The sequence below is a fragment of the Callospermophilus lateralis genome, chromosome 8, assembly GCF_048772815.1.
Source record: "Callospermophilus lateralis isolate mCalLat2 chromosome 8, mCalLat2.hap1, whole genome shotgun sequence".
Taxonomy (NCBI): Eukaryota; Metazoa; Chordata; class Mammalia; order Rodentia; family Sciuridae; genus Callospermophilus; species Callospermophilus lateralis.
Window position 1 is genome coordinate 57,083,810 of NC_135312.1, and position 24,912 is coordinate 57,108,721.

The following is a 24,912-nucleotide window of genomic DNA, read 5'->3' on the forward strand; positions in this document are numbered from 1 at the left end:
TTCCTGCGCTAGTCCCATATCCTGGCTATTATGAATGGCTCTGCTTACTTTATTGGCGAGTTAAGATTGACTATTTTGAATGTTTTAACTTGAAAAAATAATTTGAAAATAAGTATTTTTGATATTTATTAAAAATAAATATCCAATAAAGGTGGATATGTGTAAGAACACATGGGTAGTGACAAATAAACACAGATGTGCCTTTATTACTACAGTATGTTGATTTTAGTTCTTTTGGATTAATACCAAGGAGTGGGATGGTTGGGTCATGTGTTGGCCCCATTCCTAGTTTTTTGAGGAATCTCCATACTGCTTTTCAAATGGTTGTATTAATTTGTAGTCCCATCAACAATGTAGGTGTGTACCTTTTCTCCCACATTCTCATCAGCACTTCTTATTATTTGTATTCTTAACAACTGCCATTCTGACTGGAGTTAGATGGAATCTGAAAGTAGTCTTGATCTCCATTCCTTGATTGCTAGAGATAGTGAACATTTTTATTTGTTGGCCACTTATATTTCTTTTCTTTCTTTTCTTTTCTTTTTTTTTTTTTTGAGAGATGCCTATTTAGTGCTTTTGCCCATTTATTAATTTGGTTATTTGAAAATTTTGTTTTGGTTGTGTATGTGTGTAAGTGTGTGTTTTGTTTTGGGTGTTACATTTTTTGAGTTCTTCGTATATCCTGGATATTAATTCCTTGTCTGAGAAGCACATGGCAAAGATCTCCCGTTCCAAAAGCTCTCTCTTTTTACTCTTAACTTTTTTCTCTGCTATGCAGAAGCTTTTTAATTTGATGCTGTCCCATTTAATGATTCTTGGTTTTATTTCTCAAGTTTCAGGAAGCTTGTTAAAGAAGTGGGTGCCTGTGTCAATACGTTGGAGTATTGAGCCTACATTTTCTTCTAGCAGTTGCAGTTTCTGGTCTAATTCTAAGTCTTTGATCGACTTTGAGTTGACTTTTGTGCAGAGTGAGATAGGTATCTAGTTTTATTCATCTATGTTTAGATGATTTTTAAGAAATGCTCCTAAGAAAACTGAATATCTTTTGATTTCACTTCTTTAATTGCTAGATATGTTGAACATTTTTTTTCAGATATTTGTTGACCATTTGTATTTCTTCTTTTGAGAAGTATCTGTTTAGGTTTTGTTTTGTTTTGTTTTTTGTGCCCATTTATTGATTGGGTTATTTGTTTTGTTTATCAAAGTACCTTTGTACTTTTGGAATTGTTAACCATGTGCAACTATTAGCAGTTTCAATCATTTCCTAATTTCCTATAAAATTATAAATTTTATGAATCATTTGGGGGCATTATGATTATTATGACTTTTATAACCACACTATTTTTAGGAGCACAATTATTTGTCCCACAAGCCAGAGGGGAATTTGGAATTCAGAATATGAAGAAGACATTTAAGATTAATTTGGGGGCATGGGAAGATCCTGTCTCCCCACCTTTGCAGGAACAACAGAATATTTTTCTTCTAAGTTTCTTTTATTCTAGGTTGTGCAGGGTTCAGTACTGTGTCCTGATGAGTTGGAAAATCAAAAGCAATAGCACAGGCTAAATTCTCTAGAGAATTTTTTCAAGTTAAAACATTCTAAATAGTTGATCTTAACTTGCCAATAAAGTAAGCAAAAATAGCAGGCACCGTATTGCTGCCCTTTCTGCTGAAATTACATAGTATTTCAACTTTATTTTTTAATTGACACATAAAAATTATACACATATACAGGATACCATGAGATGCTTCTATTCATGAATACATTGTGCAGTTCCCAAATCAGAACACACATCTCCATCTCCTCAAACATATATCACCTCTCTTTAGTGAGAAATTCCAAATCCTTTCTTCCAGCTTTTTTTATATATATACAATGCATTGTCATTATCTGGCCTCACCCTACTATGAAGCAGAACAATCTACTGTGAACTAAAACTTATTTCTCATAACTATAACTTAGTACCTGTTGATCAGTCTTTTCCTTCTCCCTACCCCCAATTTTTAAAAACTAGTTTAATAATAACAAAAAGACAAATAAGCTCTTATCCTTTTAAAGAAGTTGTCCTCTAATTAGATGTTTTACTTAGTCTTATTCTCTGGTTTTCAAGATGGGTATCTTATGGAACCCCCTGCCATGGGCTGGGAACAACCATGGCCTCCCAGAGACAAATAAGTTAGTAAAGAATTAAAAAACTAACAGCTAATTATCTCACCATAAATCAAAACAGGGAAGAAGATGGGTAATAACTGCAAAGCCAAAGTTAGCTTCAATAATAGCCTTGGCTCACTCAGGAGGCCTGTCCAGCTAGGGATATAAAGATAACAGCATCATACCCCTTACCAGCCACTGACACATGGAAAAGACAGACACATGGCTTTGGTTTTCCCAAAATAGGTCCAGGTGGAGTCCCAGAAAAAGTGTTCTTGTTACCTCCTCACAGAATACCTGCCCTGTTATTAAGGAAGAGTATCCTTCTCCCTTTTTCCCTTCTCTAACCTTCTTAAGCTTAGTGGGATGATAATCATTTTAAACACACACTTCCCCCACCCATATCCTAAACATTGCTTCTAATATCTTCAAAGATAAAATTTCTCTTATTTCTCTTTCTCCTATCTCATGTCCTGGATTAGGCTCTTACCCTGTGGTGACCAAAGATCCACACAAAGTATTCCTGACTCTATTGTCTGAATACATTTTCAATAATAGGATTCTTAAACACCATGGTGCCAAAAGAAAAAGGAAAGAAATGGTAGACAATGGGTACAGCTGATTAGATTCGTATTATGTTCCTCCTGATAATGCAGGTCCCCAATCCCAGTTGGAAGTCAGCACCAGGGAAGTGTGGATTCTAAAAATAATCCAATGATTGGGAAATGTGTTGATTACTCATAAAAAAAATGTGGTAATAATAAGAATTCTAGAATTTTCCTTGGAGGGCAAATCCTAAGGGACAAGTAACTGGAAATATTTAACCAGCCCTAAGCCTGTGTTTCATCCAATTTATCTAAAGATTCATGAGAAGAAAAAGGGTCACAAGGCCCATAAAAGACTTAAGATTGGTGAAAAAAGGAAGGTTTGGGATCCATGAAAAAGAGGAAAGAATTAGAATCTCTTCCTGTGGATTTTCAAGTTTCTAAGGTATATATGAGCTTCTGCTCCCATCCTGCTCCCAAGAAGTCACTTGTAGTGACTTCTTTCCAAGTCAGTAGAGGATCTCTTCTATAAAATGGGAAAAGTTATAATTAGACCAATTAACTATTTCATCCCATGTGAACTGCAAAATAACTTGGAGCAGTAAGAAGTCAAGTTTCACCATCATTTTACAAATGAAGAAAATGTTTCACTGTGCAATTTATTTGCCATGTAAAGAAAAACAATTAGTAAAGAGACCACTGCAGTCAACATTATCTCCAACCTTGCTAGAAGCAAATAGTTGCTTGACAAGTCAAGTGGATTTGATGTAAATTCTTAAAGTTGAGCACAAGTGGGAGAGCAAGAATGGGAATAAGTCCTTTCAAAAAGGTGAGTTAAAGTGGCAGCGACATCCTGCCCTCAGGAGAGCCTAGGGCTCTGGGAGCCTACTTCCTTCTCAAATGCAGTGACGCCCTTCACAGATATTACTGTTTTTCTCCTGAGGCCTGTAGAGAAAACAATTGGGAGCTCTCAGAGTAGGATGTTGAAACAGCAAAGTGGGGCTTTTTGAATGATCAAACTGAATAGGTGATGTCGAAAGACAAGATATCCTGTGGTTAGTTCAGTGGCACAGACAGCTTCCTGGACCCCTGGTTTCTAAGGGGCACGAACCCATCCCTGAGAATATTCCAAAGTGCCAACATCCCTACCTGCTACATACAGTGAACAGACAAAAACCCTTTGTCCTTGGGAATTATACTACAGTTTAGTAAAAGGACCTACAGAATGAATTTAAAATGTCTTAAATTATAAAATAGATTATAAAGAGAGATGTTACAATAATAGGAAAAGTAAAACAGGGTAAGGAGGTAAGGTGTGTGGCAGGTGGGGGCATGTGCAACTTACACCCTGCAGTTAAGATAGGCATCTTTGCAAAGGTAACATTTGAATGAAGAATTGAGATGTGGGAGTGAGCCCATTTATATAATGGAGAAAAATATTTCCAGAGAAAATAGTTAGTAGAGGGACCTCTTGGTAGGAATATGCCCCATCACATTAGCAGAACAGCAAGGAACAAATGGGAGAGAATTAGATGAATGGATCAGATGGGTAGGTGAATCAATGGGTGAGTGGAATGGGGTAGCCAGATTGTGTAGGGACTTATGAGCCCCCATTGAATTTCTATTTTACTCTGAGAAAGTAGGAAGGTCTTAGAGAATTTTAATCACATGAGTGATATGACACAGTTGATTTATGTTTTAAGAATATATTTCTATAGCCACATTGAAAGTAGGTTTGAGGATGGAGGAGAGATAATAAGGAGACCAAGTAGGAGTCTTTTGCAAGATTCTGAAGAGAGACACTGGTGGCTAGGAATCAGTTTTAGCAATTAAGGGTGATAAAAATGGATCAGATGGTGGATTAGTTCTAAATGTGGAAACAGTAAATTTCTTTACAGCTTAGATGTGAAAATGGAGAGAGAGAGAGAGAGAGAGAGAGAGAGAGAGAGAGAGAGAGAGAAGGATACAGGGGAAAAAAGAAGAGGAGGAGTGACCGAAGGAGAATGGAAGGAGAGAAGAGAGAATGGAGCAAGGGAAGAAGGAAGGCCAAGTCTAAGGCTTCAGGTCTGGGCCACAGGAAGAAAGGAGCTGCCACCAACTGAACTGGAAAAGGTATCAGGCAGGTAAGGTATCAAGAGGAGCTCCTGAGAAGGCAGTTAGAAGCCTCAGACTTAACATGTTAACCCACGACCCACCAGCTAAAGTATCTCTTTGCAGTCTCCTAATTCTCAGGATGTGGCAGCTCAATTCAACCATTTGCTGGGGCCCCAAACCCTCAAGTCATCCTGTATGCCCTTTTCGGTCACATCCCACACCTCATCACCAGAAAATATTATCAATTCTACTTTTTAATGTGCTCAGAATCTAGTCACTTCCATTGCCTCTCAATGCCACTATCTCAGTCCCACCCACCATCCTATTTTTCCATTGAAATTAATATTTGACTAAAATCAACATATTGTTTAAACTCCTAGGCTCAATAATAAATGTGACATCTGATTTCAAACATTACTACTTTACTTTGATTATTAAAAATTTTAGTAGGAAATTTTTGAAGTCGGGTAGTTCAAGAATGATCATTTCTTGGCCCTGGCAGATTGTTCTTGAAGTCACTGTGGCATACGTGACAACGTCATGATCTCACTTTAAACTGGGTGGCGAAGAGGCCGTTATTTGAGGGCAAGCTCTTCCTGTGGGGGCACTGCTGAGAGCCATGTCCCCACTGAGATTTCCTTCCTCCCTTCCTTCCTCCCTCTATTCCCCTGCCCCTTCCTTCCATCCTAATGGGTGACAGCAGAGATGTCACTGAACTAAAGTCAGCATGGCCTGAAGATGTTTTCTGGCTCTTCAGCTGCGCGGGCGTAGGGAGTCATAAACTGTCTAAATGCTGTTTGCTCAGGATCACTAGGCAATGCTGAGCTGACGTGGATCTGGGGCGAACAGTCTGGGCCTCTCAGAACACACACCGAGCCCAGATCAGCTGAATTCAAGCTCCCGTTCGCCTGTGTCTCGCAGTCAAACTGCTGTGACTCAGCACTAAACAACCCTGCTGAAACAACTGGTCAGCCCTTCTGCACCTACGGAGGTAAATGCCAACCGAGCCTTCATAGGCAGTGGCCACAGGATTGAGACGGGGCTTGGGAGAGCCAGTCAGGACCCACCCGTTGCATTGGTCACCTGGCAAAGGGAAACGAACTGTCGCCATTTGCATGGGATATCACCATGGCAGAGAACTGACGTCACCAGAATGTGGCGGAGGAGATAACTTCATTGAAACCAGCAGCGACAGTGACTTCTTCCCTTCCCTTCTAATACCTTTCCTCCCAAGCATCAAATAAATTTATAGGAGTAAACAGTAACTCAGCAGTCAAACAGAACAAGAAGTAACATGAGCAGCATGAAAAAGAAAGGAAGAAAAGGAGTACAAACAATGCAGGACAGCCTAAATATTCAGGAGGACCTAGAGGCATCAGAAAAATGGTCATATAAAGAACTCAAGGAACACCTTAGACAGGTGGAATGAAACCTTAAAGAGGATATGAGATAGCAAATTCAAACAGTGAAAGAACACATTGAATTGAATTACATAAACAGATAAAAGAAGAAGTTAAGCATCTTTATCAGGAGATAGAGATTTTTTAAAAAATCAAACAATAATTCTAGAAATGAAGGAAACTATAAACCAAATTAAAAACTCAATTGAGAGTATCACTAACAGAGTGGAGCAAGTAGAAGCCAGAACATCAGATAATGAAGACAAAATATATCATCTTGAAAAGAGTCTAGCCAACTCAGAAAGGCTGTTTAAAAATCACGAGAAAAACATCCAAGAGATATGGGATAACATAAAAAAAAAATTAAGAGTCATCGGGATAGAGGAAGGTATAGAGATTCAAACCAAGGGAATGAGTAACCTGCTGAATGAAATAATTACAGAAAACTTTCCAGAAATAAAAAAGGAAACGGATATACAAATTGTAGATGCATACAGAACACCGAGCATACAAAATCACAGTAGACCAATGCCAAGACACATTGTTATGAAGATATCCAATATACAGAACAAAGAGAAAATATTAAAAGCTACAAGATAAAGGAGGCAGATTACATTCAGGGGTAAACCAATAAGGTTAACAACGGATTTTTCATCACAGACGCTGAAAGCGAGAAGATCCTGGAACAACGTATTTCAAACACTGAAAGACAATGGATGCCAACCAAGAATTCTGTATCCAGCAAAATTAAGCTTCAGGTACGACAATGAAATAAAAATCTTTCATGATAAACAAAAGTTAAAAGAATTTGCAGCCAGAAAACCAGCATTGCAAAGCATCTTGAGCAAAACACTACATGAGGAAGAAATGAAAAACAATAACCAAAACCATCAGTGGGAAGTGGCTCAGTAAAGACAGAGGGCGGGGGGAAAGCTAATCATGGAGAAACAAACTAAATTAAAAAAAAAAATAAAATAAATAATCAAACATGGCAGGAAGTACAAATCATATATCAATAATAACTCTAAACGTTAATGGCTTAAACTCTCCAATAAAGTGACATAGGCTGGTAACATGGATTAAAAAAACAAATCCAACAATATGCTGCCTCCAGGAGACACATCTGATTGGAAAAGACATACACAGGCTGAAGGTAAAAGGTTGGGAAAAAATATACCATGCACAGGGTCCTCGTAAGCAAGCAGAGGTGGCCATCCTGATATCAAATAAAATCGACTTCAAGACTAAGTTAATCAAAAGGGATAAGGAAGGACATTATATACTGTTAAAAGGAACCATTCACCAACAAGACATAACAATTATCAATATTTATGCACCAAACAATGGTGCTGCAACGTTCATAAAACAAATTCTCCTCAAGTTTAAGAATCAAATAGACCACAACACAATTATTATGGGTGACTTCAACACACCTCTCTCACCATTGGACAGATCAACCAAACAAAAGTTGAATAAAGAAATTATAGATCTTAATATCACAATCAATAACCTAGACTTAACTGACATATATAGAATATATCAACCATCATCAAGTGGATATACTTTTTTCTCAGCAGCACATGGATCCTTCTCAAAAATAGACCATATATTATGCCATAGGGTAACCCTCAGTAAATATAAAGTGGTGGAGATAATACCATGCATTTTATCTGATCATAATGGAATGAAACTGGAAATCAATGATAAAAGAAGGATGGGAAAATCCTATATATCACATGGAAAATGAACAATATGTTACTGAATGATCAATGGGTTACAGAAGACATAAAGGAGGAAATCAAAAAATTCTTAGAGATAAATGAACATACAGACACAACATATCGGAATCTATGGGACACAATGAAAGCAGTTTTAAGAGGGAAATTCATCGCCTGGAGGTCATTCCTCAAAAAAAGGAAAAACCAACAAATAAATGAGCTCACACTTCATCTCAAAGCCCTAGAAAAGGAAGAGCAAAACAACAGCAAATGTAGCAGAAGGCAAGAAATAATTAAAATCAGAGCAGAAATCAACAAAATTGAAACAAAAGAAACTATTGAAAAAATTAACAAAACTAAAAGTTGGTTCTTCGAAAAAATAAATAAGATCGACAGACCCTTAGCCATGCTAACGAAGAGAAGAAGAGAGAGAACTCAAATTACTAACATACGGGATGAAAAAGGCAATATCACAACAGATGCTACAGAAATACAGAAGACAATTAGAAATTATTTTGAAAACCTATATTCCAATAAAATAGAAGAGAGTGAAGACATCGATAAATTTCTTAAGTCATATGATTTGCCCAGACTGAGTCAGGGGGATACACACAATTTGAACAGACCAATATCAATGGATGAGATTGAAGAAGCAATCAAGACTACCAACCAAGAAAAGCCCAGGACCGGATGGGTATACAGCAGAGTTTTACAAAACCTTTAAGAAGAATTAATACCAATACTTTTCAAGTTATTTCAGGAAATAGAAAAAGAGGGAGTTCTTCCAAATTCATTCTATGAGGCCAACATCACCCTGATTCTGAAACCAGACAAAGACACCTCAAAGAAAGAAAACTATAGACCAATATCTCTAATGAACCTAGATGCAAAAATTCTCAATAAAATTCTGGCGAATCGGATACAAAAACACATCAAAAAAATTGTGCACCATGATCAAGTAGGATTCATCCCTGGGATGCAAGGTTGGTTCAATATACGGAAATCAATAAATGTTATTCACCACATCAATAGACTTAAAGATAAGAACCATATGATCATCTCGATAGACGCAGAAAAAGCATTCGACAAAGTACAGCATCCCTTTATGTTCAAAACATTAGAAAAACTAGGGATAACAGGAACTTACCTCAACATTTTAAAAGCTATCTATGCTAAGCCTCAGGCTAGCATCATTCTGAATGGAGAAAAATTGAAGGCATTCCCTCTAAAATTTGGAACAAGACAGGGATGCCCTCTATCACCACTTCTATTCAATATAGTTCTTGAAACACTGGCAAGAGCAATTAGACAGATGAAAGAAATTAAAGGCATAAAAATAGAAAAAGAAGAAATGAAATTATCACTATTTGCGGACAACATGATTCTATACCTAGAAGTCCCAAAAGGGTCTACAAAAAAACTACTAGAACTAATAAATGAATTCAGCAAAGTGGCAGGATATAAAATCAACACACATAAATCAAAGGCATTCCTTATATCAGTGACAAAACTTCTGAAACGGAAATGAGGAAAAACACTCCATTCACAATATCCTCAAAAAAAATAAAATGCTTGGGAATCAACCTAACAAAAGAGGTGAAAGATTTATACAATGAAAACTACAGAACCCTAAAGAGAGAAGTAGAAGAAAATTTTAGAAGATGGAAAAATATACCCTGTTCATGGATAGGCAGAACTAACATCATCAAAATGGCGAAATTACCAAAAGTTCTCTATAGGTTTAATGCAATGCCAATCAAAATCCCAATGGCATTTCTTGTAGAAATAGATAAAGCAATCATGAAATTCTTATGGAAAAATAAGACCCAGAATAGCAAAAGCAATTCTAAGCAGGAAGTGTGATTCAGGCGGTATAGCAATACCAGATTTCAAACTATATTACAGAACAATAGTAACAAAAAGAGCATGGTACTGGTACCAAAACAGGCAGGTGGACCAATGGTACAAAATAGAGTACACAGAGACTAATCGACAAAGTTACAACTATCTTATATTTGATAAAGGGGCTAAAAGCATGCAATGGAGGAAGGATAGCATCTTCAACAAATGGTGTTGGGAAAACTGGAGATCCATATGCAACAAAATGAAACTGAATCCCCTCCTCTTGCCATGCACAATAGTTAACTCAAAATGGATCAAGGAGCTTGATATCAAATCAGAGACTCTGCGTCTGATAGAAGAAAAATTTGGCTCCGATCTACATATTGTGGGGTCAGGCTCCAAATTCCTTAATAGGACACCCAGAGCACAAGAGTTAATAACTAGAATCAACAAATGGGACTTACTCAAACTAAAAAGTTTTTTCTCAGCAAGAAAAACAATAAGAGAGGTAAATAGGGAGCCTACACCATGGGAACAAATTTTTACTCCTCAGACTTCAGATAGAGCCCTAATATCCAGAGTATACAAAGAACTCAAAAAATTAGACAATAAGTTAACAAATAACCCAATCAACAAATGGGCCAAGGACCTGAACAGATACTTCTCAGAGGAGGACATACAATCAATCAACAAGTACAAGAAGAAATGCTCACCATCTCCAGCAGTCAGAGAAATGCAAATCAAAACCATCCTAAGATACCATCTCACTCCAGTAAGATTGGCAGCCATTCTGAAGTCAAACAACAACAAGTGCTGGCGAGGATGTGGGGAAAAGGGTACTCTTGTATATTGCTGGTGGGACTGCAAACTGGTGCGGCCAATTTGGAAAGCAGTATGGAGATTCCTGGGAAAGCTGGGAATGGAACCACCATTTGACCCAGCTATTGCCCTTCTTGGACTATTCCCTGAAACCTTAAAAGAGCGTACTACAGATATACTGCCACATCGATGTTCATAGCAGCACAATTCACAATTGCTAGACTGTGGAACCAACCCAGGTACCCTTCAATAGATGAATGGATAAAAAAAATATGTGGCATTTATACACCATGGAGTATTACGCAGCACTAAAAATTGACAATCATGGAATTTGCAGGGAAATGGATGGCACTAGAGCAGATTATGCTAAGTGAAGCTAGCCAATCCCTAAAAAACAAATGCCAAATGTCTTCTTTGATATAAGGAGAGCAACTAAGAACAGAGCAGGGAGGAAGAGCTGGATGATAAGATTAACATTAAACAGAGACATGAGGTGGGAGGGAAAGGGAGAGAAAAGGGAAATTGCATGGAAATGGAAGGAGACCCTCATTGTTATACAAAATTACATATAAGAGGTTGTGAGGGGAATGGGAAAATAAACAAGGAGAGAAATGAATTACAGTAGATGGGGTAGAGAGAGAAGATGGGAGGCAAGGGGAGGGGGGATAGTAGAGGATAGGAAAGGTAGCAGAGTACAACAGTCACTAATGTGCCATTATGTAAAAATGTGGATGTGTAACCGATGTGATTCTGCAATCTGTATTTGGGGTAAAAATGGGAGTTCATAACCCACTTGAATCTAATGTATGAAATATGATATGTCAAGAGCTCTGTAATGTTTTGAACAACCAATAAAAAAAAATAAGATGTTTTCTGACCATTGTCAGAAACTCAGGTTGTTTTTCTTGCTGATATCAAGTATTTATGATATTTGTGTGTGTGCTCACTATTTCACACAGTACTTTTTTAAAAATCTGACCCTAGACCTTGAATCTAAAAATGTAGCAAGATAATAAATTTTATTTCAAGATTATTAAGTCAGCTTTGACTTTTCACCTATATCTATTTTTATTACATGGAGACCAATATCAATGCCTTCTCAATAGTCAAATGCTAGGAAGATAAAGAAAAAGGTTGTAAAAGAAATATTTTTGTATATTGAAGGATCATCAGATTGTTCATTTCTTCAGTGGATTCTAAAAGCAAACTTCTTTCTCTTCAATCAATTCCTTGGCAGATAGTCAATTCTATTGTGTTGGTTTTTTGCCTGCAAATGCAGTAGGCCTTCAGTTTCCATGGATTCCAAATACATGGATTTAAACAATTGTGGGTCAAAAATATTTGAAAAATTTTTCATTATCCACTGAATATGTACAGAGTTTTTTCCTTGTCTTTATTCTCTAAAACAATACAGTGTGGCAACTATTTATGGTGTTCTGAGCAAATTATGTCATTCACATAGACCAAACATGTTGGTGTCTTTATAAGTGTCAAAATTTATTGAATAACAACAAATTCACAGGCTACACCTCTATTATCAGTGAGAGTTCTCCAAATATTCATGGGTCACCTAATAGTTATAAGCCAGGGAAACACAAATCTTTATTCCAATCTTAATTTCTAATATCTATAACACTCAAGTCACACATCACACTTTACATATATGTATATTTATATATTTACATATATTTGTGAATATATATAGTTAGAATATATAAATATATTCACAAATATATTTACATATTCACAAATACATCTATATATTCATAAATACATTTACATATTCACAAATATATTTATATATTCATAAATACATTTACATATTTATATAAAGCTAAGAAAGGGTTAAGGCAACCATAAAGTTTCAGGAGGCTGAACTGAGAGCAAAGGAAGGAGGAATGCAGAGTCACTGAAGGTAGTCCAATAAGATTCTGAGCCAGCTGAAGAACTTGTTCAAGGTGCGGAGCTGTCAAAGCACAGGAACTTATTCTAGGCGAGGTCTGGATACACAGCAATTTTAAAGTATCAATTGGGAATTGAGATATCAGCTTGGAATAATCTATGTGTGGTGGTCATGGGCAGGAGAAACTACACTCTGCTGAAACTTGAGGACAGAGATTTGGAAGTTCATTACTGTGGCCATATTCCTGAGCAAGGTTCATTATGAGGGATGACCAAGTGACAGGGTTGGGGTGCCACCATATCCAGTCTCAGGATACTCCTCCTTTTATGGGCCTCAAGTGAGAGGGTGACTTCATTTGGTGCTCTGGTGTGTTCGATAAGTTCACGGGCCTGGTTTCTCTGATGTGAGTTTGATACTACTCATGCATCCTTTGTATTAGCACAATTAATTTATCAGTTTGTGCTTTATGGTTGTGCCAGGCAAAAGGTGGTTATTTTCTTGTACAAAGAAAAAAAAAAAGGTGTAGAAAAGGTATAGAGTCAGTCTACCTCAGCCCTTAAACTTAAAATGGAGCAGCTTATGGCAAACTACTGCTTTACAAAATGGAGTAACTCAGGTTCAGGCACATCCTGAAAACTGCCGTTCTACGCATTATGGAGTAACTCTGAGCAGGGCACAGTCTGCTCTTCACACATCCTCCAGGTTCCTGAATCCAATCCCCTGAAGATACAGAGTGATGGCTATGTGACATCAAACCTTTATTCTGTTCAGGTAGCTTTTTAACATATGATCACTATTATGTCACCCTGTTTGAATGCCTTGTATAAGTTCTTGAAAAGGCAATTCAAAAACAGTGGATGTGTAACCGATGTGATTCTGCAATCTGTATAAGGGGTAAAAATGGGAGTTCATAACCCACTTGAATCAAATGTATGAAATATGATATGTCAAGAACTATGTAATGTTTTGAACAACCAATAATAAAAATTTTTTTAAAAAATTTCTTGTCAAGAAACTTGTCTTTAATTGAAGAAGAATGCTGATAGTGTCCCACCATCTGTGGCTTATGGCTCAGTAACCCCATTACCTTCTCCTGGGCTATAATTACTTTCTAAGCACACAACTAAAGGTGTGAACAAAATATGGACTGTAGTTGGTAAATCACACATAGCCTTCACCGTATTTGTTCCATTGTCAATGTCAATCACACAATGATTTCTTTACTCATTTTCTATTCAATAAAGATGTTTTTAATCAGATTCACTGTGCTGTTGGCTGTGAGTGGCTGACATCTTTCAGCAAGCTTAGTAAACAGAAATTTGTCATTCATCTACCAGACTGTCAAACATAAAAAAAAAAAAAAGACATCTGGTTGTCTCTACACGTCCAAATTTTGATGTTTGATTTACAAAAGTCATACACTTAATGATGTTATTGGCTTTGTGTTCAAAGCAGAATATAACTCAGAGATTTTTGGTATATGTTTTCTAGAAGGAACTTTTATCTAAGATTCATGTGCATACCTAAAAAATCCTTCATCTGTAACTATTGAAAATTATAGACAGGCTAGAACAAATGTCTTAACAATTCTTTTATTAAAATGTTTAGTCTTCATAGACTCATAACTATAAAGAATTATCTTCTGAAAGGATTCTAACAGTCTGTGTTTTTAGACCAGTTATGTAAACAAAATGTGTTTGGGTGCCTCATTTTTCTCTATTCTTTTATTTTTTTTTTCAGATTCTTTATTATGTCTCTCTCAAAGATGATTTCTCACAGATGTTGTTGAACATAATTATGAATCTTTTATCCCTGTGAAATTTCGAGGGGCCAAAAGTAACATTCTACTTTTAATCCATTATTATAAGATGTGATAAGATGTGAAGAAAAAATAAATTTTAAAAAATGTGAATGACCTAAAGTAAGAAATAAGGAACGAACTTAAAAACTGGAATTAAGTAAAACTTAAATACAGATTTAAAAATTATTTTGCTTAGTGGTATGTATTCTAGGAAATAATCTATAAAGGTTAGAATAATGATATGATATAAATATCCTCATCATTCTTATTATTACTACTACTATTCTACTAGTAACAATAATAATGATGTTGTTATTGATATTTACATTTCTATACCCATTTATTAGTACAAAATATATAACTTGGGTAGATAAACATATATCTCTGAGGTAAACACATATCTCTGGGGTGTGATGAATTTCACTAGAATTTCCATTATCTTTAGAGTTGTAAATTAACTTCCAAGATTTCTTCTCAGATCAGATTCCAAAGCTCAGTAAAAAAAAATTTTAGGAATCTCAAACTATGAAGAAACACAAAAAAATATTTTCTCTCCAATTCCACATCCTCCTTGTGCCATGACCTGGAAACATTTTTAAAAGAGTAAGCTAAAATAATTATGTCATTCAAATTATTAGGTAGATAACAGATGATACAAATGTCAAGTGTGTTTTCATCGTTAAGCCATCTAAAAATACTTAGTGTTTGTTTTTATATAACATTAACAGCTTTGATCACCATAATTAATTATGGCAATATTTTATTCTTATAGTAATAAATGTGTACTTATATTTCAATGGACTGATAGAATTTCAATGTATAAATCACATAATGAAATTTTCCCTGCAAAATAGTGCTTGCCAATATTTGAAAAAATATAAATATTTCTCTGGGTACTTTCATCATTTTTGTCTTTATTATTGACTTTGAGCAATTATATTATTATGTGTCTTAATGTAGTTTTCTGCATGCTTCTTGTGCTAGATTCATAATTTTTATTGAGTTTGGGGAACTTTTTCCAATTATTTCTTTAAATATTTTTTCTGTCCTTCCCCAACCCCCCACTTCTTCTCCTTTGGGATGTCAATTACATATATATTAGCCAGTTAAGTTTTCTCACAGCTAATTTTCAAATAAAATATTTTTTCTTTGTAGTTTCATTTTGGATAGGTTCTATGAATGTATCTTCAAGTTACTCATTTTTTTATCATGTGCAATCTCTTACTAGTTATATATATTTTTATCTCAAGAATTATAGTTTTCATCTCTAGAAGTTGAATAATGGGTCCTTCTATGTTTTATATTTTCTATCTTTTGAAAATACGGAATATAAATGTAATAATTGTTTAAAATGTGTTTTTTCTTCTAATTCTAACACCTGTGTCAGCTCCAGATTGGTTTTGATCGTTTTCCTCATTATGGGTCATGTTCTCCTATTTCTTTATATACGTGGTGATTTTTGTTTTAATGAAAGTCATTATGAGTTTTAACTTGTTGGTCATTTGATTATTTGTATACATATAAAATGGTGACAGTTCCATCTGTGTCAAATTATTTTCCACTACTGAGGAAAAACCGTCCCAAGTATTCACCCTAATGTGTCATAAATTATTAATTTTTCCAGTATTGCTTGTGGAAATAAACGCGTTCTTGGAAGTGTGTGAGGGCCTGACACTAATTTTTTTTTAAACCATTTTGAATTGCTTTTTCCCACTTTTGAGAAGTTTCTTCACACAGATACCTGGATCAGTTATCTGCTGACTACTCAAAGAACTTCTGCCAATCTCTAGGGTTCCACCTCTGTGTGACTGCTTCCTCTTTGTTACTTTGTCTTGCAAACTCTTGCCCGATTTCCCAAACTCTTAGTTCCAGTCTCCTTGATTTAGGAAATCTGCCAAACTCCACCTGGGTACCTTGTTTTTGTATTTTTAACATTCATCTTTATTAATTTTGTCCTTAATCCACACTAAAATTTTTGAATCAAAGACAGATTTCTTGTTATACTCACAGCAAGATCAACAGTCACAGTAACATTGCAGAATCATTTCTCCATGTCTCCAAAGAGACATAATGAGAACCAGATATGAAAAATTATCTCACATGAGTGATAGGATCACTTCACAGGTAAAAGACACAGGGAAAAAAAAGTCATTTTATTTGCTTGTGTGGAAGAGAAAGAGGCAGATACCTTTCTTTTTGCTTCTGAGAGACCCGCCTTGGGTCTTACTCTAACCTTTGGAATGTAAATAATTTCTCTAGAGAAAAGATAATCCCAATGTCTCTAATTTTACCACTCAGAGGTGCCTCCAAGGACTCATCTCCTCTTGAGATGTAAACACATATCTCTGGGGTGTGATGAATTTCATTAGAATTCCCATTATCTTTAGAGTTGTAAATTAACTTCCAAGATTTCTTCTCAGATTCCAAAGCTCAGTAAAAAAAAATTTTAGGAATCTCACACTATGAAGAAACAGAAAAAATATTTTCTCTCCAATTCCACATCCTCCTTGTGCCATGATCTGGAAACATTTCTAAAAGAGTAAGCTAAAACAATTATGTTATTCAAATTATTAGTTTCTTCTCTCAAGAATGACTGTTCTTTGTTATCTGATGTCCAGGGTCTTAAAACTGCTTTTTTGTATCTTCCCTCTTGTTTTACTGGTTATCCCAAGTAGGAGAGTAAATCCATTTCCTGTTCCATCTTAGGAAGAAGCCCAAGTCCCACATTGCTTCATGTCTTTTCTTTACCCTAGTTCTTCCCCCTGCTTAATATCCCTTCTCTGCCCAAACCAATGCCCTCCCGAATACCTGTCAAAGTTTACATCATTTAGGTCCCAGTTCAGGATACTAACACATCTCTATGTCTTCCGCCATTCTTCCATGCACATTTGGGTGGCTATAGTAAGTATTGTCAGATCCTGCCAAGCAAGCTTCCTGCTTCCCACATATATGACCTTGTCTTGGTTCAGACTTCTGCTCTTTACCAAGGCATCTCTGTGTTCTAATAAAGGCTAACCTTCCCGCTCCCAGTTTTGAGGGTCATAACATTTTTCTTGGCAATGACTGGTCTAGGATAGGCACATAACCCATGTATGGCCCATGAGATGAGAGAAGTTGGCTGTTAAACTTCCAGCAGAAGTTGGAAGAAATGATTTTTTTTCCTCTTCCTCTTCTAAGCATATAATATTTAATGGCTTTAAATATTTATTAATAGTCTGAGAATAAAACCAGCATTGCTAGAGCAGAAAGATGGAAAGTACCTGGGTTCCTGATGATATCATTGAGCAGCAGAAATTCAAATGTGGTGTGAAATAGCAAATTTTCCAATTATTTAGGACAACATAAGCTGGAATTTTAGCTAAAACATCCCAACTGATGAACAGCCTTCACCTGAAGCTCATCTATCATCTTGTACATGGTTCATTTTCAGCTGTGGTTGGGTACACACCTGTCCTTCTAGAAGCCAAACTCCGGAGAGCCAGAAAGACACCAGTACAGCCTATGTCTCTAAAACCAGGGCCTGATACAAAGTAAGCATGGAAGATGTTGAATGTATTTCTCCTCCCCAGAAGGTTGTGAAATTTCTAATGCTACTATAAATAATAGTTAATATTTATTAAAAAGTTAACTACATGCCCAAACATGCTACATCTCATAATTTTCCCAATAACTCCAGGAAGTAGATGCTATTAGAGAATTTGTTCGTGTTTTACAGTGGGAAAACTGAAGGTTGGGAAAGGTCAGGAATTTGTCCAAGTTTGCAATTAGGAAGTATTCAACCAGGACTAGGACCCATGTCTCTTAACCACTCCATTCTTTAGAAAATGATATTGCTTTACTAATTTTAATAATTTGTATCTCCTCCACAAAAGCTGAGTACCTGATTTTAAGTACACATGGATGATAAAGGTGACTCAAATTGAGTTGAGTGAAGTGGAGCAGAGTTGAATTCAATTCAATTCAATTCAATTACAGAAAGTAAAGAGAAGGGTTATTGCTGACATCCAAATACTTGCCAAAGACCCTGACATGGTTTGACTATAATTTCTCCATAAAAAAAATAAGTTGATACTTCAGAAGTATAACCCATTAGTTCTGAGTAGAGATTCTCAGAACTCTGCTAATGAGATTAGCTCACTAAATTCCAAATTCTTCAAATAATTCATATCATCCCAAAGGGTCCATTTATTCTCTTTTTTATTTTGTCACTGAATTCTTATGTATAACTCTCTGAATCATAAGTATTTCATCAACTATCATGAAATTCCAGGTTTATTTCCTTTTTCAAAGCCAAGCAAGATGTCTGAACACCCAATAAATATTAATTAGTGAAGATGATGAAGGTTAACTTGATAAGTTTCTTTCCCCTAATTGCTTTGGAAGACCCTTGCCATCACTTAGCATTTGGATTGAAAGCTAGGAAAAACGCATTTCGAATCTATATACATTGGTAATTAACATTGCCAGGTATTACCATCTTTCTTTGTTCTAAAGGCTTTGCAGTCATTAATTACTTATGCAGAGTGATAGGAAGAGATAGTTTCCTCTGAGAATCCTGATGCATTAAGCATTTTTTTACTACTGAAATCAAGAGGTGCCAGAACAGTATTCTGTTCTGGGGTCCCCCACCACTACCCTCCTTCAAGTTGGGACTGTAAAGCAACCTGATAAAAATCAATTTGCAATGCCAAAGATAGAAAATGTTCCTTTTGCAAAGCAGAGGGGTGCACACCTGTAATCTCAGTAGCTTGGGAGGCTGAGGCTGGAGGATCAGGAGTTCAAAGCCAAACTCTACAATTTAGTGAGCAAATTGGCAAGGCCCCGTCTCCAAATAAAAAAATTAAAAATGGATAGGGATGTGGCTCAGTGATGAAGTGCCCCAGGTTCAATCCCTGGTACCTACCTACTGCCCCCCCCCAAAAAAAGAAAAGAGAAAATGTTTCTTTTATTTAGCAACAATAAAAACAATGACATGAAAACCTATCTATTAGTATCTGATTTTTAATTTTCTATACATCAGCATAATCCCTAAAAAGGGGAACTTTAGGAAAGCATAAAATGAACTTATGTATAAATGAATTTCTACAACCATTTAAACTGCCCTGACCTTCATAGACCTTCAATGGCTTCTGATATTTGTTAACGTTCCTGAACTGTTCCCTGACCAGGCTTCTCTGGTCCTTTCCAATCTCCTGGGGGGAATGTGAGCAAATGTGGGCAAGAGACAGCCTACTGCATGTGATCATGTGCAGACACGCATGTGGGCCCTCCCTCACACACACCACAGAGTCTGTTGGTCGTTCAGTGCCCAGATTCTCCAGTGTGTAGAAATGTATTTGGAGTTGTCTTAACCTTTTCAAATCACCAGGGTACAATGTCTCAGAATCGCGATTACTGAACAGCCCTTCTCTCCAGTACAGCTCTCACGCTGCACTTTCCAAATGTTAGACACTGATTTTCACATGCACTTATCCCAGCCCTGGATTTCTGGCCCCCCTCGGGTTTTTAAGGTTTCAGTCCCAGTTTCCTTAACAGATGCAGTGAGATTTGCACAAAGCAAGTCTCCAGGGGCTTCTCCAGTCAGGCTCCTTCACCAGGAAGTTGCCATCTCACTGCTGCCTCTTCTCTGCCTCTCTGCCTTCCTTTTTCCTTGTCCCAGCCCCTCCTCGCTAAGTGTCCTGGTGCCATGATGCACAGCTCTGTCATCCCATGATCACATAAACAAGGTAACAAGAGGATACAGAAGAATGAGAGTAACTGAATCAGTCACTGACATTCCCCTTTTAACTCAGAAAAGGTGTACACTCTGGCACCAGATCCAGGTGACATTTTTGGCTGTGAGAAGGAGAGATGGAAAATTCAGGGAAATAGTGCCATCTGGTTCATGACGGAGACCTATCTAGAATTTCTTAAAGATGGGGTCTATGATTTTCTTTTTATTAAATTAGTTGAGCAACAAGACACATCAAAAATACCAAATGGATTCAAGTAAAAGAAATATATAAGATTAGCACTCGAAGTCTGCATTTAATTTAGGTTGATAAGCTTTTGATCTTAAATAGAACAAATTTCTTTGACATATAATATAAAATAGCTTAAAACTTTCTTCCTGTGCTTCTTTCTCTGGGCAGGAGTTTGCAGATATTAGACCTACTTTAGATGATAAAGAACATCCCTCCCTATTACTAAAAATTAATGGAAAAGGAGTCAAAAAGCCCGAGTTCTAAGTTACAGCCACCTTGGATCGGTGATGTGAGTAAATAGCGCTCTGAGCCTGTTTCACATTTGCAATATGAGAATAAGGATACCTTTATTCACAAGGCTGGTGTGCATAGCCTTTTGCAAACTCTAAAAGGTTACATAAATATAAGGAGCCATTAGTCTGATGATCCAGGCATACTTCCAGAAATGCTACAGTCCCTGTCCAAGAGTTGGGAGCGGTGGGTTGGTGAGCCATGGTAAAAGCTACTGGTCTAAGGAAGAAGATAAATTTTGCGTACAATGTGTTGCTACCCTTAAAAGCTAGTAAAAAGAATCTTTGAGGACTTAGACATACCCTGATCATTGCTTTGGAAGGCAACAGCCCTGACAGTATTCACTGTCTAATCTCCTCAGCCAAAGAATAATGTTGACCAGAAGTATAATGTATTTATCCAATAATTAAAATAGTATCAAACATTTAAGCAACACTTACTATGTGCCAGGCACTGTGCTAAGTGCTTTGCTTCGTCTCATTTGATCCCTCCCCTTTGAAGTAGCTGCTATCATTATGAGTAACCAAATTTTAAAGATGAGCCTAATAAAAACCTAAAGAAAGTGACCAAAGTAATAAAGGATAATAGCATATTTGAATTCATAACCCTACCCACTTCTGCACTCTCCTCTCTTAAGATCTAGATAAAATTAAACTTTCTAGAAATTGTAAAAAATTGAAAAATGCTCCCCTGGAATTCTGTGGGACACGGAGAGGGAAGGGTACTTCTAAATCCTCTACTGAAGGTTCCCTATGGCTCTAATCTTCTACTTTTTAAAGAAAGCCAGAGCTGGGCAGTGGTGAAGGAGCTGAAAACATTCTACTCAGGGACTTGCTCAAGAGAGGAATAGAGACCTTAGTAGAGAACAGGGCTCAGTTCTGAATGCTGCATGAACAAGTCTTGATGGATAGCCAAGGAACAGGGTGGGGATCAGTGGATGGAAATTTTCTAAAAGGAAATATTTGGAGTAAATGGGATGCAGGTTAAACAGACTTGATAGGCTTGGATGGGAGATGAGGAATTTAATCAGATATCAAGGGTGGGAGTTCTGGCTAAACCTATTTAGCAGGACTCCTGCTAAAAGTGGGCCCTTGAAGACAAATGCCAAAGACAGGGCCTGGTCAAAAGGCCCAGAGGAGCCTAACTAGAGTTTGGTCAAGGACAGGGTCTTTGTTGTGCTCTTTGGGACTTTTATCAATCCTGAAGTAGACTCAGCCTGCCCCTAATTTTCACCCAAAGATTTATTGAGAGTTTCCAGATATACAGTTTATATCCCAACTTGAAATTTAATTTTAAACAATGCTGTTTCCCAAAGACACTTGGAAGTTCCTCCCGCTTGGGCTCTAGCCCCCGCCAGATCACTGAGCACTAGATTCTCCATCCTTCCCCATCCCCTCCCTTTCTCTACTCTCTCCTCTCACCTTCAAGTTCTCATACAATCCTGTTGTATCTTGTTTCTTTAGTTTCTGATATCGTAAGGCAGGAACTTACTTTCAAGATCTCACCTTGCTTCAAGTGGTTTATCAAGTCAAATATTTTCCTCATCAAAGAGACTTCCCTCCCTATATAAATTTCAGTGTGTACTCTTAAAGACGAGGACATTTTCACCTTGCTATATATGCGTTTGATAAATGCTTGTTCCTGAGAGGTAAAAAAGAAGAGGTGGTTATACATAAAAATCATAGTAACTTTCGATACCTTGAAAACTTGTACTGCTAAACCACTGAAGAATAATTAATAGTGGAAATCATAAATCCAAAGCTCTGTAATTATTATTATCTCATTTGCCTAACTCATCTTAATCTATTATAAATTCATTATAGCAAGATAAACACGCTCTTTCCAAAACACTAATATATTCTGTTTTTAGCAGGGAAAACAACCTGGTGACATGACAGTGTGCAATGTTTTTAAAAACCTATCTTCTTTACTAAACACTGTGGCAGCTGCTGGGACCTACAAGACATCCAACTAGAAGCTAATTCACTCCAGGTGCCAAAACAGTCAGCAGCCTTGCTAGGCTGTAGACATTTACTTCACATTTTCTACAAAATTATTTACTTGTTCCCTTTGGGCTCCCTCTTTATTAGTAAGTTCACAGAATTTTAATTTAATCAAAAATATATTGGAAAATCCACTCTGTCACCTCTTTTTAGTTTCCACTGCTTCCACTTTGCATCCATCCATTCATTCAAACGTTTATGGTGTGATTACTATGAGCAAAGTCTCAAAGATGTAAGCAGGTAACACAGCCCTCCCCCAAATCTAATGTAGGAGTCATGCTTGGCAATCTTGATCAAAAGTGATATATACTATTATTCATTCCCTGAACCCAGGTTTTGAGGATTGACAACTGTGTTATATATCTACACATTATTTCACTTAAGCTTCATAACTCCTCCACTTTAAAGTTGGCAGTATTAGCCCCATTTTTCAAACACTGTGACTGGCGGTCAAAAGGGTTAGTTAAGTGACTCATCCACAGTCCCTGTGGTTTGAGGCAGAGTCCAGATCTGAACCTAGGTCTGCTCAATTCCAAAACCTGGTGGAGAGAATCATATAAGCAAAGGTACAATGATACAAATCACCCGGCCCCGATTTCACTTTACTAACCTACTGCAGTGGAAAAAGTGACTGGAGAGGACCAGCTTCTCCACCTCCACTCTTGCTTCCCAGAGTAGACAGGAAGCTTCTCTAGGTCAGGTACCACGCTCCACTTATTGGTAGCCCCGCTGCCAGAGCTGAGCACAATGTCATACAGAGGAGACGCTCAAATATAATTTGAAGAAATATGTTAGAGAGTATGAAGTGAGAAGGGAGGAAGAAAGGGAGAGAGGGACAAAGGACCTGGAAGGTAAAGGAAACGCACCATTATTAAATTCTCGTCACGGGCATCTTATAGCGTTTACCTTCTAAAATGTTTTAGGTTGTTCTTTCAGTCTCCTTTGGAGAGGTAATTGCTGGTGTATAATTTTAGCAACATGATTATACCTTTTGCCATGATCCAGCAGCCACAAGACTTGGCTTGTGCTTTGGTCATGATAGAAATAGCTTTGTGTTACAGTCCTGGTAAGATGGTTGTATGTTGGTCCATGACATCAGCCTTTATTGATTATTAATTGCAGTAATAATAGCAATGAAACCTTGCGTATTTACCAAGTTCACTTTTAAGGCGTTTGTGCTTCTATCCCCTCATAATAATCCTAAGGGTTTTTTTTTTAATAGTTTATGGCACCAACACACAGGTTCATACAATATAGGTTCAGGGAAACCAGGCTCCAAGCCCAAACCCAGGTCTCCTGATTCCCGATCTAAAAGTTTTTTCTTTCCATTCATTCAGCCCCCAATTCCAGGAAGAAAAAAAATAGGTTTGGGAAAGTACATTTGTTTATCTCTATTCAATCTCTCTCTCTCTCTCTCTCTCTCTCTCTCTCACACACACACACACACACACACTCACATTTCATGATACAGGAATCTGGATTTTTTTCTGAGGCACATCCATTTCAACACTGTTCATGTGGCCTTAGGTGGCCTCATTATGATTTTTAAAGTGCAGTTTAAAGTGCAGGGGGACTCATAAAGGTCCTCTTAGAGCCCTCCACTTCCTTCAGGCTTCTCATTTTCACTTTTATGACCTCATGGGGTCTACACTTCATTTCTACACCTCATTATACTTCCTACAGAGTCAATCTTTTCACATATTTGACTTGATTTGGTTTAGGTCCTGGCCCCTCATTCTGAAAATGAAAACTACTACTCTAAGAAGACTCTAGCTCAAAAATTCCTCATCCCCACCCCACGACCATGAAACTAAAAGGGATATTTTGTTATACATGTAAACTCCATGCTAAAATATTTGGGACTTTTCAATCAGTTGAACAGTAGAGCTATTGTTATTCCATTCTCATTTATTTTTTGAAGAGCATATGGACTGTCTAGACTGACTGTGGAGGATAAGCAGCACACTTATTTTCTGAAGACTTCAGATTAATTACACTCTGAAAACGGTTGGGAATGCTGGGGGGACAGGAGTGGAGGCAAGGAGCGAACATGTAACTGCTTGTACGAGTAGTAGGTGTTTCCCAAAGCAAACCTCCAATGATCTGAGAGTTTATGCCTTGACGGTGGTTATACCTAATGGAAAACTGCTATGGGCTTGGCCCCAACAGAATCTACTCACATGGATCTGGTCTGAGACAGAGCTTCCAGCCACCTTCTTCCCTAGCTGCAACTCTACGTGTCTTTTGTTCTGACAGTTTCAGCCAAAGGGTGGCTGACTCTTCTATAACACCTTAAGTGCATAATGGTACCTCAAGATCTCACAGTTGGTACAACAAAGAGTTATAGAGCATCTTCTGTGGGCCAAGGATGATGCTGGCTA